Below are 18,041 nucleotides of genomic sequence, written 5' to 3' on the forward strand. Positions count from 1 at the left end.
GGGCGCCAGTCCATCACAGGGCAAGAGCAAGCCAATCACACATGGGCACAATATGGAGGCCACAGTAAAGGCCAAGGGGGGAAATTTGGCCCAGACACCAGGATAACTCCCTACTCTTCTCGAGAAATGCCCGGGGATCTTTAACGACCACTGAGAGTCAGAACCTTCGTTCATGCAAAAGACGGTGCCCACTACAGTATAGTGTCCCCGCCATTATATCGGGGCATTAGGACCCACACAGACCACAGGGTGGGCGCTCCCCGCTGGTCCCACTAACAACACTACTAGCAGAAACCATAGCTTCCCAGGAGATCTCCCATCCAGGTACTGACCAGGCTCAGTGGGAAGCCAGTTGAGAGCTGCAGTCAAAAGTTACCAGGAGCGGGAGTGAAAAAAGCCTAAAGTTATAATCTACTGTGTCAAATCTTAAAATTGCATGTCAAGTCAGAAGATGCCATCTCAAGTTGTTTATGTGTGATTTGGACCGCTTTGCCTAAACTAACCTGTAACACAATAACCCAGGACATAAGTGACCAGGATGGTTGCTAGGTCCCTTTTCAGGCCATAAAGGCCCATGGGGAATGGGGTACAAGGGCCAACATTTTTCTCAACCATCCGACACTGGAGGTGGAGGTGATGTGGTCGGCATCATGCTCTGGCCAGCCTATTACCCCCAGAAGGATTAACCCCCAGTACTCATTTGGAAAGCAGGCAGAGTGGACCTGGAAGGAATTAGAGCAAGCTACATCACTTCCCCCTACCTGGGATTGAGCCCAGGACCTTCCAGGCAGGAGCTAGACACCCTTGCCATCTGAGGTACCGAGGTCCAGAGACCAGAATACCAGGACCTAAATTCTTCAGGCTTCTTTGTCATGTCGTTTCACATTATTATTCGTTCCAGTACATACTCAATCTATGACCTGTTTCTTGAGTGTTTTCCCATAGCATACAGTATGTGTGTAGATGTGAGTAGTACCTACATTCAGTGTGACAAGGGGAGACAAGCCCAGAAAGGATTGAGCACTACTTTGTGAAGCTCTGTTACCTGAGGCAAACAAAATTTACAACTGCGTGTAACCTCTTTAAAAAATAATCCAATTGTTTCTGCCAAATAGATATTCTAACATTTGAACGTGTCTAAAATACAAATGGATTCATGTTTAATAAATTCATCCAGCTGTGCAATTTTAAATTTAAAGGGCAACATGGCACATATTTCTTCTCTGTAAAATGAGAGGAACAAAAGGACCCATATGCCCACTGACTGATACGCGATGATGTTTGTCAGTAAGGCAGCTGGTGAGTTCTCCATGTCCCAGTGGCTGAGGCCTTTTGCTGTGAGATGCAGTAAAACATGGCCACTTATCAACACTTTAACCAGATGAGAATGAGCATTTACATTTGTTTATTTGGCTGACATACAGTATACTGTATATCCAAAGTAATTTACACTTGCACACATTTATACAGCTGTATAAATTGGTGGAACAATACTTTCTTTAAGGTTACAGTACTAACATCGGATGGGGGATTTGAACCCACAATGTTCCAGTTACAAGGCCAGGAACCCTAACTATTGTACCGCACTGTGGTCCGAGGTAGAGCCTGCAAATCTGAGATGGGAAACTTCTTGAGCCACAGTAAATAAAAATGTGTTTGCAGGGTAGCGGCTGAAGATCATTATTGATGAGAAATGATACATTGGCAGAAATCAGATGGCATTTTGTTTCTCTTGTTCCCAAATGCTTTAAAATAAGTACGTAACATATAAAAAGATATCTGTGTAGGAAGAAGGAAGAAAAATAGAGTATTTTTGTAGGTGCTGGTGGTATCTTTAAAAGTTAATTAGGTTTTGAGAGTAAGGTAGGACTGTCCCATAGCAGAACTAATAGGAAAGAAAGGGAATTCCATTTAAGAATGGCAACTGCCACAACCTAAATGTTAACATTGTACAGTAGGTGATCCTTTTAAAAATCACCATTCAATGTTATTTTTTTCAAATATATGTCAGTTAATAAGACAAATGCACACAATGCAGTGCATTTGGTGTGGATGGGGCAGATTTTTTAATCTGACCTCACATTAGTCCTTAGTTGATTGGTACACACTCTATGAAGAGGCCTGCATGTTTCATTTGGAAATGTCCTGCACAAGTGATGCTTTTACATCTCCTATTTCAGCCTCACTTTTCCTTTTCTCCCAAGCACAGACAAAATCACAGAAAGAGGAAACCATGCCAATCAAGTACAGTATATTATCATAGTGAAACTCTGTTCCTCCTTTAGTATGGCTTTTTACATAAAAATACATTTTACTTTAGAGCAATTCATTAGATAATGTACCAACTTGTCTGCAAGAGCATAATTTTATATGAATTAGGTAATTTTTTAAAAACCAGGCTACAAGTACTGTAACCCTGTCAACAACAGCAGAAAAACAGAAAACAAATCAACTGGAAAAATCTGATTAAGCAATCCAAATATTAAGATATTCCAAAACTTTAACATACAATAGGAAGACTTTTTAAAAGGATCATGTCATTGATTATGAAATAAATGTTCTCTTTATAGGCAAGACAAAATGAAGTGAAAAACCTCTTATTTTGAGGCTGTTTCTTAGAGAGTTTGGTAAAACAAGCGAAATATTATCGTGTCTCTGCCTGAGTACAACTGCTTATTAATAAAGAGCTTCAGTCATACCCTGCAGACACATTGCTTTTTATTCATCATGGGTCAAGAGATTTCCCGTCTCATATTTATAGTGCAGCTCAAAATCTAACCTCTAGGTTACCTGGCATCTATCCACGCAAGGCATTCAGACACCAGCTAATATTGTGCTTAATAACTTTTCTTCTTGCACAGAATTCGCTTTGACAATTTTTTGCCAGTGACACTCCTGGGAGCAACAGGCAGGCTATTAAAGCTGAAGTGCAGATTCAAACGGAAAAGAAATATGGATATAAAGAAGTGATGACTCAGACCCTAGGGCATATAATAAAAATATATTTTTTTTAGAAAAAGAAGCGCTAGTTAATGGGGTATAATAATTTTTTTCCTCCTCCAAATGCCATACGTGGGACCTACAATATTTCAAAATCTATAAATCAGCTATGGTGAAAGTATTTTGAATTCATTTTTTTTCAACTTCATATTTAAAATGTTTTAGTTTTTTAATTAACTGTCAGAAGAACATACAGAACTGACAGTTAAACTTTGATTTTAACTGTCAGAAGAACATACAGTAATGCATTTATGGGTGAATCCAGAGGTATTTTTTTAAGATGGTCTGCAAAATCATTGGTCCAAAGTCTGCAATATTATAAGTCCATCACAACCATATTGTACGCTAAACAGAAACCATACAGTATATGTTTATATATGCCATAGACCTTTCTTGGCTCCACTTGTTGTTTTACTCAGGTTGATATCTTTTCTCATGGCATCTATTAAGATAATTTGTTCTGCTGTTGAATGTGGATTTATTAGCCCTTCTCACTGTGTAATTAAAGCACTGCTGAAGTGAAATTTGTCACTTTTGTAACCCTTCAAAATGTATTGCACTAAATCCATCACCGTCTATCTAAAGTACAGTCCTAAACTGCATCCAGGAACAAGAAGAGAACAAACCACAACTTTGGACATCTGAAAAAATAACAAAGTGTGTGCATTGGAACCAAATGAAAAGGAATAAGTTGTAAATTTTTAATTTAAGCAGCGGTTGGGATTATTTACCAGACTATATTAATTCTCATAAACTTTTTTGTTCAAGAAAGATGAATCTCATACCCTACAGAAATATGTCTTTCGGTTGACCTATTGGTGTCACACAAGGAATCACACATCCAAAGACATTTCAGCACCTTTTCAGTTACAATCAACTGTAAACTTTGGAAACATTTTGTTGTTAATGATTTTATATCAGCGAGTGTGGTTTTACATGCTACAATTTATGCAAAAAATTCAGTCCCAAATGAATTCCTTCTATCAATATAAAGATAATAAGCTCTTGAATAATACTCTCTAAACATCACGACAGTTCTCCCTCAGTGCTTTTGTCAAGTTAGTAATATATAAACTGCTGGTTTTCCTGATCAATGTAATGAGGGATGCTTAAGTCCAAGCAATTACTGTTCTGTACGATACAATATATCAAAGTGACTTTATAGACAGCAATATTGCTTAAAATGTCTATCTCTCTCCAGCTCAAGTGAAAATAGCCCCTTTGTTTAGCAACAATGAAGCCCTTGTGCCAGATGCTGAAACAAATTCAAACAAAACAAGTTTTCCATATTGTCATGTAAAGGTTTTTAGATATTTTGCAATGATTAAAGTCAAAGCAACTTGACATGACGGAAAGCTATCTGATTCCACTGCACTCCAAAATCGATTTCTCTTACTCATCACCACTGTTATGTTTTGACTGGAGACAAACTGGCAGAGCTAAGTCTGGATTTGGAAAAGTATAAGATCACTGTTTAAACACAGAAGGGTTTAGAGGAAAGATGCACCTCGGAATCGAGATTAATGACAGAATGTCAACTTCAATTTATCAGATTTGTATCCAATAAACACTTTAGGTGATTTAGGTTGAGGGTTACAGGATTAGTGTTATTAGTAACTTTGAAGTCTTTCATATATTAGATTTAGGAAATACAGGCAATGTCCCAACAAGTTAGCCTTTGCATAAATAAAATAAAGTGAAGATGTTTCATCCTTATTCCGTCTGGCCTCCAGGGCCTGGTTATACAGTTGAGGTAGTCACAATGTGTCCCTAACATGAACTAAAAGGCTGCTGAATTGAGACACTTGAGCAAAAATGAATGGGCAGCAAAGTGTGGAGTCCCTTATTCATACCCCAGTGATCACGTGAATCGCAGGGGTTTGAGTATTGTCTTTCTTTACTGCCACATGTGGGGATGTGATGGGGTGAAAATAACAGAATCTTCAGTCCCAGCACAAGATTGTTTTCAGGAGGGGAGCCAGCATCCACACTTAGCCTCTGGGCAAAGTCTTTGACTGGATAAGCCATTCAGAGCTCCTTCTTATCCATTTTATACATGCTTTTGATTAAACATGAACGGGCCTTAATTTAAAACCAGCCTTGCTAGAAGTGGAAGTGTCTGGGCCAGCAAAATTTGCATTTAATCATTTTGGTCACTTTGGTGTAACAGCCATGACTATGTGTGCATAGAAGTGTGCTATGTATTCTGTATAAAATATGATTTCTTCCTCATAGTTAGGGGGAGATAATGACAAACCTAAAGATTTAGTTGGATAAATGCGTGACTTTGCAATGCTGTAACATGTCTTCGCTACACTCCTTTTGCAATTAAAGGTCAGGCTTCAATTTATTTATTTTTTCTCTAGCCCGCCAGCTCTTTAGATAGAAAACTTTCCATTCAATACATCTTACTTAGAATCTTAAAACACACAGATCTCACACAGATAGAGTGAAGCAGAATGTGCACCATGTGTCTGATAATCTCACTCTATGTGTTTGTGGTCACAGAAACTGACAGCTGCTTTGTGAGCAGACTATGCTCTATGATTGTATCTTAATCCCAAATATAGCAGTCATTTGTCTTACATTAAAAAAGGTGATTTAATTATAAATTAGAGTGCCTTGAAAAATTGCTTGTTTATGGCTCATATAAATGATAACTATGCAGCTTTACACAATACAGGAAAATGAAGTATCTTCAGATAGAGCCATATAAGTCATATAGCAGGTCTGTAAAATGTATGATAATAATGTACATTATGCATGAGGAGATTTAAGATTTTTGTCTGTATAATTTACTAGAAAATTCCAAAAGATTGAGAAAAGACCTGCTGTATATACCAAGAGCATAGAGCTAAAAAACACTGAAATAATCATCTGTAGCAGCAATTCATCAACATTTGTCAGGTCATCATAAACTTCTGAACCCAACAATTAAATTACAGACCTAATTTGTTTGACCATTCACATGTAATGCAATCTCTCAACTCCATCTGTGTGCTCTGTCTCAGAGGTTAGTTCGCCTGTTAATCATTATTGCCAATAGTGCTTTAAATACAATAATTATTCAAAGATGAGTTTGATACTTTCACTTCATTCTGTGTTTGACAAGACACAGGAAGAGAAAGTGGTAAAACTTACTACTGTTTTTTGCACACTGTCAGAGGCTCTTCCTTATGAGGTGCACAGCTACTCAGCAAGTTTTAATTTCCCAACATACCAAAACACTCTATAAATATGTCAAGAAAAATTAAATTAGGTGGATTCTTCACCGTGGAGAGAGACCTCTACATCTACAGGACGTGACAGTACCCTCCCCCCGCCTTCAAGGGCAGCTCCTGATGCCCCAAAATTAAATGAGCTGCACAGTACTGAGGGGAGGAAAAACCTCATTTAACTGGAAGGAAACCTCTGGGAGTCCACGGCTGAGAGCTACCCTCTCCTCTGGGGTAAAAATCTTAACTGAGTAGAGGAAGGGGGGTCCAAGTAGGTCTCCAGGGGAGCGAGACAAAATACCAGACAAAATACATAAAAAAACATGCACAGCAAAAAATAAATCCTGATGGAACAGGGGAACAAACAACACATTAAAAATTAAAAATGACTCACAAAAAATAGGGAGACCGGGGGCAGGGAAGCCCGGGACAGGGAGATAGCGGGCGGGGGAGCCCTGGCAGACAAAAAATCACACACAAAAATAAACCCTGATGGAACAGGGGGATGAACAACATGAACAATAGTAGGGAGACAGGGAACCAGAAGTCAGGAAAGCCAGGGAACCAGAAGCCAGAGTGGCCAGGAGACCCCTCATGGGGTCCAGTGCAGGCTCGGCATTCTGTCATCTATACTGACCATGAAATCCCTAATACTTTTACTGGGAAGTGGCAGCACTCAGAAGGACATCTTCCTGCGTGCGTATGTGGTCACGCATTTCATAATATTGTGTCAAGGAGGAAATGAGTAGCGCAAACAACCGACTCAGCTGTAATATTTTCTACAGGCACATTGCCTTCTCCAATAACTCAAAGAGACTGATCATCCAGATTACATCATTTCTAATTGAGGAAAAGGTTAAATTGTCAAATAAAGAAATGTCAAAGGCTGTAATTAGTTTTTGTGTGTGGGAGAAATAAACGGAAATATTTTACACTGCTAGCAAAATTATTGTAAAAGGCTGATTCTGTTTTATATGGATCTTCTGTGTACCAACAAGATTGCAGTTTTATTCCTTTAAGGATAAAAGCCTTTAAAGTTGAGTTACAGTATGGTAGCAGATCAGAGTTCACAGAATACTATAATGCCTTTGGGTCTTTCTTTGAAAATCAATAATGAGGCAGTCAATCCTGAAACTCCCTTTACAATTAATTTTCTTTGCTTGTTAGTTTGTACAAAAATTAAAGCTAAACTCACTTTTGGCAAAAGCAACTGATAGACTTGTCGGTTTCAACAGAAATTACCCTACAAGTTTCAGGAGAGAACTGAAACATTTCTAAAGAAACTTTTTGCCTACTTTGCCAGGAGAATTTGTTGTGAAAAGCTTTAGAGGTTACACAGGGATTATTGCTGGCATTCTTTCATTCGTCAGTTAAGTGCAAAATGTGCTTCACTGAAAATGTTCGTAACAGGTTAAAGATGCAAATCTAGCAACAGGTAGCATAGGGCTGAAAAATTATTTTGTTTCATTGTCTTGATAGATGGAAAATGTTGAGGAAATTCTGGAAAACAATTGGAAAATATAAGATACTTTGAATAATTTAAAGCTAATACGTATTTCTTGGAGATTGGGGTAAAAATAAATAATTTTCTATTTTTTCCAGATAACAAAAGCTACCTTCTCAAAAACTACTGTATAATCCAATCTGAAATGCTTTCTCAAAAAAGTACACCATAAGCGTGTGAAAATGTATAACTCATATCAGTTTAGATTTACGTCACGAAAATAGTTGCTCCTTATCAGAGGATTCATGAAATATAGATGTTTTCCACAAGATGTGTGCTTCAATCACACATAAATTTACTCAATATTTTGTATACCTTGGTATTCCTCTTGCTTGATAAGCATCATTGCCTGGAAAATATTAGCAAGAAAATATTTGCAAATAACTCAAACAAGCTAAGAAACAGATCCGGATACAAAATATCTATAGACATTAAAGTCTCATTACTTTAAACTAAAACAAAATCATCCTAATGTCTTTCTTGGTAGCCTTTGTTTCAGAACATTAAACTAATTTTCTTAAAGCTCTATTGCAAGAAAGCAATTCTCATTTGTAAGACGTATGGATGTAAGTATTCAAATCCAGCCAGCAACCATATCACCCTGCACTGCACAAGTGGCAACCCACTAAAGCTAAGCAGGTGTGAGCCTGGTGAGTACCTGGATGGGAAAAGTTAAGATTGCTGCTGGAACTGCTGTTAGTGGGACCAGTAGGGGGTGCTCACCCTGTGGTCTGTGTGTGTCTGTGTGGGTCTTAATGCCCCAGTATAGTGATGGGGAAACTATACTGTAAAAAGGCATGGTCCTTCAGATGAGACATAAAACCGAGGTCCTCACTCTCTGTAGTCATTATAAATTCTCTCAAAAAAGAGTAGGGGTGTTACTCCAGCATCTAGGCTAAATTTCCCATTGGCCTTTACCAATCACGGCCTCCTAATTATCCCAATCTGGCTTCATCACTCTGTTCTCCTCCCCACTGATAGCTGATGTGTGGTGAGTGTACTGGTGCACTATAGATCCGTGGCATCATCCAGGTGGGGCTGCACATTGGTGGTGGTGGGGAGTGTCCAGAAAAGTGCTGTATAAGTGTAAGGATTTATTATTATTACCTGCATAAGTTTTTAATGAATGCATTTTTGTCAAGGATGGCATTAGGTGCACCTGGCTGGACCCTATGCAGCGCTGAGACTGTCGGTTGTAGCTAGTGATTGGCGTCCAAATCCCAAAGGCAAAACGCAAAAGTCGAAGCCGAGGTAGAAGAGCTAGGTCACGTATCACAAGAGTCAGGTCAGAAGAATCCAAATCCAAAATGAGAGACAAGACGAAGTAGAAGCAGGAGGAAAACAAGGTCGGGTAGCCAGAAATCAGGTTGAGAGTGGTTTACGTGCACAAGAGAAAGCCAAGGGTTATTCTCACTAGTGAGTGGGGACTGAGTGGAATGAGAGGGTATAAATAGGGAAGAGCTGGAGGAATGATAATTGATTAATTAGTGTGCGGGTGTTGGCAGTGAGAGGTGCTCGTAGAAATGCGGTTCTTGACACTTTTGGAGGTCTACAGAGTAGAAGAGTAGAAATACATTAACCTGCCTGGAAAGACTCTCAGCAAATTTGCTGCTGGTTTTGTGTTGTTTCCATATCTAGGGAAAGATAGGATTAATCCAGATTCATATTTCACATTTCATCTCTCACAGGATATTCTGCTTTAGCATGTCAAGGACAATAAAGAAGCATCCTTAATGCTGGCTCCTAGTCCTGTTGTGGTACAAATTCATCCATTCCGAATTTTGTTTTAATTCTAACCCACCAGCACAGCACGCAAAGTGTGGATAAAGAATTCAGAGACAAGATAATTGCATTGAACACAATCTGCAACATGAACAACTACTGTATCTTTACTCAGGCACATACAATAGAAAGACATGCATACCACGCAACCTAAAGGATTTTTTGCTCTGGGATAAACTTTGCTCTGTTTTCTGTAGAAGAACCTTTGTTCTTTCAGTTTGTTTACTCACAAGAGATGCTGTGTGTATGGAAAAGAAATACAGTTCATGTTGCCTAGACTTTTAGCAGATTAATTGGAAGTCTTTTCTGGAGTTTGGAAATGAGATCAATTTTCCTCCTGGAACAAAGAGAATTACCTGCTAAAACATTTTCCCCCCTGAACTCTCAATTCATCCAATGCATTTTCAGCAGTTTTTTTTTAAATATGCTTATAAATAAAGTTATATTACTTTCAGCTGATTGTAAATTCTGTGTGTAGAAAAGAGAGTGATATGTATAAAGTTTGTGCGTATGAAGAAGTGCTCTTCAGCTTCCTGAAATTGCTTTAAAGCTGTGATTTTGGGAGAAAAGCATAAATTCCATTGTGAACCAGAAAATCACAAGCCTTAGCACGTCGATAATTCAATGCAACTAGTTTTCAGAAACAAGCACCTAATTAATTTTGATTGGACAATCTTGAGAGGAATATGATCCTATTATAGTTCTTTACCCTTTAGATTTCTTTACCATATATAAATTATAAAGGCTCAGGATTGTGATTTAGGAAAGAGAATTTAAGTGAAGTATAAGACCCCCACTTGAAATTGATTTTATCAGGATTGTAAACAGAGTGGGGAAAAGATCCTTGAAGATAGCTACAAAGCAATAATGAAATGAAATCTGGATAATGAAAAGATGATCAATTTGATCAAAACTTTCTTGTTCAGCACATGTCCTTTCTCAGTATGTGTATATCAGAGAAAGTATGGTCACAGATGTACAGCAGGAGTACTGTATATTATGTCAGACCCTGAGGCCAGGATGTCAAAACAAAAAACCTTTTACACAGTTGTAAGTGAAGAAAGATATAAGATGTGAAGAAGGGGTTAACCGATTCCTTTCTGCACAAGGACTGGACTTCTTGTGACACCAGACATTCCAGGCTTAGAGTTATGGCAGGAAAGGGGGATAACTGATAAGGATTTCAGATGCCTTCCTTCTCAAGGAAGGAAACCTAACACTGACCATTTGGCCAAAGTCTATGAACTGTCCGAACACCATGACCTCCCCCATTACCATAATAATGAGCTACGTCAGAAGCGGCAGAAAAGGGCTATATAAACTGGAAGTTTTGTACCGGCACTTTGAGCAGTACTTCAGGTTTTATTGTTCCTTGAGTGAACAATACTTTGGATTTGTTGTTCCTTGCATGCAATAAAAATAAAATCTGTTTAACTGCATCTCGGGATCCAGAACTTATTTGTCTATTACTACATAAGGTACAAAACCAGTGGTCCTCTTTCTCTTTACAATATGAGAAATGAAAATAAACCATGAGTCTGACACACTAAACAAAAGCTTAAGTCCTATTGGAGCCCTAGTTAACATTTCTGGTGCCTTGCAGCACATTGTCCACTTTACAAAAGAAAACCCCAGCTCATTTAAACTTTGTTTCCATTAAGAACACCTGGCTTGAATAGATTCATCATACAATCCGTAGTTTGGGTTGGAAAATTGTGCTGCTGTGTTAACACAATAAGCACACAGTTGAAACTGGTGTCTGAAAGTCATGCAAAGGAAAATCCTACAGCTCATTAATATTAGAGGAATTGGCTCATCAATGCATCAATGCACTGTAGCCTTCAGCTTCAGAGCCAGAAGAAAAACTTGTGTCATCCTTTTCACTGTCATTCTTCATCCTTTCTTCTTGATATTTTACCTTGTCACCCAGTTCTCTAAAAACTTTAGTTCAATTCCGACTCTGTGTTTTATAAGCTTTTGTTTTCTTCGGTCACTAGGAATGACATAACATATTGAAGGGCACATGAAAAGAACATCTTTTCATACAGTTTAAAAAAACACTCTCTCCACTACACAAACAGCTTCATCAAATAGCAAGCCCTGTTCTGTAGTTCATCCAGATAAGCACTTTCTCGGGAACTCAGCAATGTGTGCTTCAGCTTTTGCCATGTCTCCTCCTCATCCTTCTTGTCTTAGGCCACTAAGGTCTTAGGTGTAACACATACTTTACAATTCCTTTTATTCCAGCATTCCACCTGATCTGCCTTTCAGCCTTTTCTTTGAGCCTAATCATAATCTTTTCACAGTCCATCTCCTTCGAAAAATGTTTCATGAAATCTTGTAGGATATGCAAGTTGATCAGTAAGATCTTGGAGAAATGCAAACTGTGTAGTCTTACTACTGCTAGAATTATACTTGTTCTTGCAGGAAGCTGACAGCATCTGATTGTTACAAATCTACAAGATTTGTAGTTTCATGTAACAAAAGCCTATTGAAGAAACATGATTTCTATCAGTGGGTTTTAGATCTCTAAGTGAGGGTTTTCCTAGCAAGGTGAAAAGGGTTATTTAAGTTATTTAATGTCTACATAAGGTAATTCTGAACTGAACACCAATCATTGAAATTTGCTTTTGATTTTACAGTAAATGCTAAAAGGCATATCCTCATATTCAAAATCTTCAAGCACTACAGAGAAAATCTACATGATCTATATGGGTCAAATATCAGCATCAGGTTCAGTTTGGTATAAAACTCAGTTACAGTCTTTACAGATTCTTAACATTGTAGGCAATGTTCTGAATGGGCTGCAGTTACCTTGAAATGAAATCATTCTGAGCAACAGAGATGGAACAAATGTTTGTAATTTTTGTCCAGATGCTGAAATAACAGACCCTGATGAATGGCAGGCTGTCAAGCATGGCTGCTTGTGTTACTCTCTGCCTTGTTTTAATAGGCGCAGCTGTCACAGGCTTATTGGACAAGATCGTGAAATCAGGGACAGGTTGTTGGTGTCCTTAGAAGTGATGAAGAGCAACAAGCTATTCTAGAATGGTTTCAACACACACTTTATCTAATGAGTGATGTATACAGTATACATCCATTCGCAACCACTATTGATCCACCTCAGGTTGACATGATTACCATCAATGTTGAATCCAGATAAGACAGACTCATTTGAGCAGGGACTGAACTCAAGATATAGACAATGATGAGACCATCAATCTCAAGCCTTAAGAGCTGCTCAGCAGTTCATAGTAGCCAAGACCAAAACTGCACAACCTATTTTCTGAAATCAGCTTTGTCTGAAGGAAAAGAGAATAGGTAGTAAGCCCCTGTTTTCTATTTTATTATACTTGGGGAAATCTCATATGTGGAGTTTATTTGGGGTTCAAGTATGGCTAGATGTTACAATACACAGTAACTGTTACGAGCACAGCTGGCACCAATCAACTCAATCAATCTTCATTCCACACCTTTACCTCGCAGCTATTTAAACCCTCTGCTCACTGCTACTGGTGCTTGGTATTAGGATTTCATCTGCCTCCTGAGCTCGTCTCGCCCTCCTATCCTGAAACTCTCTCTACCTCGTCTGGATCCCCTCACCTACGGCTCTTTGGCTTCGGATTTCTCGCTACCTCTGTCTCGTCTCGCCCTTCTCGGATTTGTTTGCCTGACTGCATTCTCACTATCCGGATTTGACCTTGCCTGGAAAAACTGACCACCCTTCTTCATCACCCGTCTTCGATACTTTAGCTTTTGGACCCCGTCTCGAGACCTGCACAGGGTTTGTAAATAACTCATCGCTAACAGTAACCTTTTACGGTTTTGTAAATGTTTTACTGTCACACTTCACTGCCATATGTATTACCTTAACCTTAGATCATTTTAAAAAGCTAAATGACAAAGGGCACACTTTTACAGTCCAAAGACTGTCGTTCTGAATACACACAGAAGATGATTTGTTTTCTGTTTAGTGCCTCTGTTGCACACATGGAACTCTGACAATCCCAGATCAACAGAGGGGAAAAAACTGAGATCAAAGGCTGGCTGTATTCTAACTCCAATTAGCACTTACTGGCGTAAGACACATTGGCAAAGATCTACCAGTGGGTAGTGATGCCAAATTGCAATCTGCACATTTTTTAAGGAAGAACACAATGTAAAAAAAATCATCCAGATGGTGAATTTAATGACCAGAAAGATTGTGTAAATTAGCTGATAACAGTCAGAGTTTGTGCTTTTTTTGTTGCACTGTTTCAAATAAATGTTGACAAAAAACAAGCATGAACTCACAAACAAGACGCTTTACTCTCATTTGTAACTACAGGGATTATCTGTTGAATACAAAAGAAGTTTTACTTTTTAAAAATATTTTTTTGGGTTTCAAAAGGAGACACAATTGCAGAATGTGCAGAATAATTTGATAACATTTCTAATCTTTAGAGTAAGATGGCTTTGAAGAAATTGAGTTGGCGGCAACAGGTTGCTGAACTGTTGCAAATGTGCCAAAAGAAGTAAACTGGAAGCAAGGAAAGGAAAAAACTTCTGTACTTCACCTAAACAATAAAAAGTATCTTCTTGAATATTCACCTTAGCTCAGGGTCCTGGTTTTGACCAAGTGTGCTTGTTCTGCCACTGTGAGTTTTAGCTCAGGAATGTGTAAAGCTGAAGTTGTGAAATTGGTCCAATTGAGCCCATAATGACCTAAGAGTAGAGTTGTAAAGAAAACCTCTTGATATACTGTACCAGTGCACCAGAACAGGATACGCCAGCCACAGACTGTTTTGCTGGAAAAAAATGTCAGAGTCCGTGAGATTTGCCAAACTGCTTAAATTTTAGTCCAGTACAAGCTCAGAAGGTAAGACAATGGTAATACTTGGTAATGTTTGGAATGGTCATTGTCAGTAAAGGGAAATGTTTTGAATCTGAACAATCACGTGTAGTAAAAGTGATGATTGCTCATGCTTTTTTATTTGCTGAGAAGACATTTGGCACTGCAAGGGCCTTCTGAGAAACACAAGTGAAATGGTAAGAAATGAACACAAAGTCTGGTAAAGCAAGAACATGACAATGCATAGTTGATCATATCACAAATGTAAATAGACATAAAAAGACGTACATCTGTCTATATGTGCTTGTTAATTTTTCATCACATTAATGATGCGCTGTGATTATCATGCATCCCAGCAGACAAAATTTTTATTTCCAGTATCATAGATACAGAGGATGATGAAAAACTTCATCATCCTAATTCTAGGTGCTTCAAATAATCAGTATTGCCACATTTCTCTACCCTTTGATGGATACAATTGCAATTTCATTTTCCACATATGGCCATGAATTCTCACAGAGGAGTGGAGCACACATTTCTCGTTTCAGTGGCTCTAAATAGCTGAAAGTAGTAAACTGTAAAATACAGGGTGTTGGCATCAATTTGCTGACTGAATCTGTTCTGCATACAATTATCATTTAGGAAACAGATTTTTCCTGCATTTAGATAAGCATATAACTTAACCCCCTATGCAAGATATGCTTTCCTTGATTAAAACAACATTCAACATATTAACTCAGCCACAATTAAAATGGGCACCGTTCAGAAATAATACAACATAAATGCAATGCAGCACACAAATACATAACCACATAAATATCCTAGCTCAGTGCTTCACACATTGCCTACTGTAGACAGTTGCACAGAAAGCTAAAATTTTATCCACTGAAGCAAAAGTACTAGGGAATGTAAAATATGTACTTTTATCTTTTGTTCTGGAAGGCATGTTCATTTTAGCATTACAAGAATTTGGACCTATTTACATATATGTGGTTATTTGAGTCCTTTTATTCTTCAAGGAAAACTGCCAGAGGTTTGCATTTGTTTTAATATGTTTCTGTAGTCTAGGCAGAATGTTGATGAAGAGTTGAAGCACTAGAGCTATATTGCACCACTACTCAATTTGGATGTGTTAAAGAGCAAGCAACAGCCCTAGGCATCATCTTTCAAACAGACTCTGTGCACACCTCTGCAATAAACATTTACTGTGCTCCACTACTTTGAAAGCAAAATTAATGTATGCATGCACGCACAAATGACAACTATAAAGCATTTGTGCCAAGGGACTCAGTGTTCGAAACATTTTCAAAGGTTATCTCTGATTCTCAAGCCTGGTGAGCAATAGTGGTTTATGGAAATGAAAAAAGCAGAAGTTTGGAATGGCTTACCATTCATACAAATGAAACAATAATGGTAAAATTAACAACAAATCTCTAAAACAGATGATGGACATTAATGTACCATCATAAAGACAACATTGCCTACATCTTTATCATGCTGCTTCCAAATTGTAACATTTCAACTAAATATTAACATAATTTTCATCAAGGTGGTCCAACTCCAGCTCTGAAAAACTGGAGCTCTTGCAGGGGTTTTAATGCTGCCACATCATGAGAGCCTAGAGATACTGATAAACTGGTTAATTTGAGCCAATAATGACCACCCTGCTTTAACATGAAAAGAAGATCTGCATCCTAAATTTTCAGTGGGGAACTGATTGACCTGAAAGAACAGGTGATGCAACTTTATATCAATTTTCTACCCACTTCATCCAAATACAAGTTTACAGAGGAGCTGGAGCCTATCTAGGCAAGCAAAAGTCACAAGGCAAGGTACACCCTGGATGGGACACCAGTCCATACAACTTCCAGATAATATCCAAATAATTCAATTGAACTGAGAAGAAAACCAGATGACCCTGCTGCATATGAGGACTGGGGAATTCACATATTATGTGGGATTACGGAATTCACAGTTGTGCACATTCTCTGTATAAAAGGAGTCTTTTTAATGTCTCACGTATCTTATTATTTTTGGCAATTGATGGATCATTCACAATGAGATAGCCATAATCTAGTTTTGATGATCTATTTTCTTGCAACCATTCTTTTTTGTCCATTGCATCTCATTGTGATATTTTCCTTTTTCACATCTTCATTATTCAGTGGATTCTTCCTGTTAACTTTGCTTGAAAAGCCCCCCAGAAAAGTCACAGCAATTCAGATCTAGAGAATACATTGGCGAAGACCAATAATAGCTGAAGCATCCTGTACGGCAATTTGAAAAAGAATCCTCAAAACTCTCAACTGGCATGGAGTGAGCAGAATAAAAACTTGAATTCACTACTTCAGTACAAACCCCATGCTAAGCAAATCTTTGAGTATTATTAAACACAAAGTTCAGTCCTTTTGTCAAAAACCCCGCAGATAGCAAAAATAGGGTACAGCAAATGTAAGAAACAGTGTACCTTATAGCTGAATAAACGCACTGACCAGAAAGGCTTGAAAACATTGTGATTGATCCAAGCTTAATTGATGTTTTTTTTTTAAATCAGTAAAGTTTTTTTTACCTAAGTGCATGTTTTTGGTGCTGGATGGTGAAAAGACGATGGGAACTTCCTTGGTTAGCAAAGATAAATATAATTCTCTTCTTGAGAATCAGAACACAGTGCTCATTTGGATTCACAAATTGATTTTCTTTCCCCTTGTGTTTTTTAAAAATTCAGGTGGCTATGAATTCAACTCTCAGTGCATAACTAAAACAAATGTGCTAATCTTGGTTTAGACCCTCTGGGAAATTAATCCTCATCTGACAGCTGAAACTATCCAGAAATGAAAAAAAAAAGATCTTCCCTGATTTCTGGAAAACAGCTATTAAGCTCAGAAAGATTATGCTGTTCTCCAGTGTCTCTGTTCAGTACATCCACTTAGTGAATGCATTAGGTTATAGTAAAATTAATTCCTTAGCTTTACCAAACAGGTTTTGTAAGCCTATCTTCTGGGACTCAGCACAGTTCTCCAGTTTAGAGGTATCAATTTGTTAAACTGCATGGCTTTATTGTTTTTGCATAAGCATTCATATTCCAAAGTATTGCCAGTCTTTCATTTTGTTTGTCGCACACTGCCCAGAGCTGAGTTAGTATTGCCAAAAGGAATGCTGTAGTTCATTCTGACATTGCTGCAAGCTCACAGGTATCAGAAAACACATCAGAGTCACTACTCTATGGCAATCTTACTGTCTCACATTAGTCCAGTACTCAGTGAAATGTGGTTAGATCAGTGGGGGGGGGTTGATAATGAAATGGCAGTACTGTAGTGGTCTGCATTGCTGTCTTACAGTACTGGGGCCCTGGGTTCAATTCCTGGTGTGTTACCTATGTGGAGTTTGTGTTTAACAGAGTTTCCTCTGGGTACTCTGTTTTTCCTCCCACAGTACAAACACATAAAGGTACATTAATTGGCTTCTAGGAAATTGCCTCTGCTATGAGTGTGTATCTATGTTGCCCTGCAATGGACTGGCATCCCATCTAGGATTTATCCTGCCTTGCACTCATTGCTAGTCAGGACAGACTCCAGTTGCCCTGCAAGCCTGTATTGGATAAAGTGGTTAAAATCCATCCAGAGGCTGGATGAATAGAGTAGTGAATTTCCATGTGTCACTTGCATATTATTTGTACAGTTAAACAAAATCTGGGAATATTGCCCAGGAA

Source organism: Lepisosteus oculatus, chromosome 11 (assembly GCF_040954835.1).
Source record: "Lepisosteus oculatus isolate fLepOcu1 chromosome 11, fLepOcu1.hap2, whole genome shotgun sequence".
Classification (NCBI taxonomy): Eukaryota; Metazoa; Chordata; class Actinopteri; order Semionotiformes; family Lepisosteidae; genus Lepisosteus; species Lepisosteus oculatus.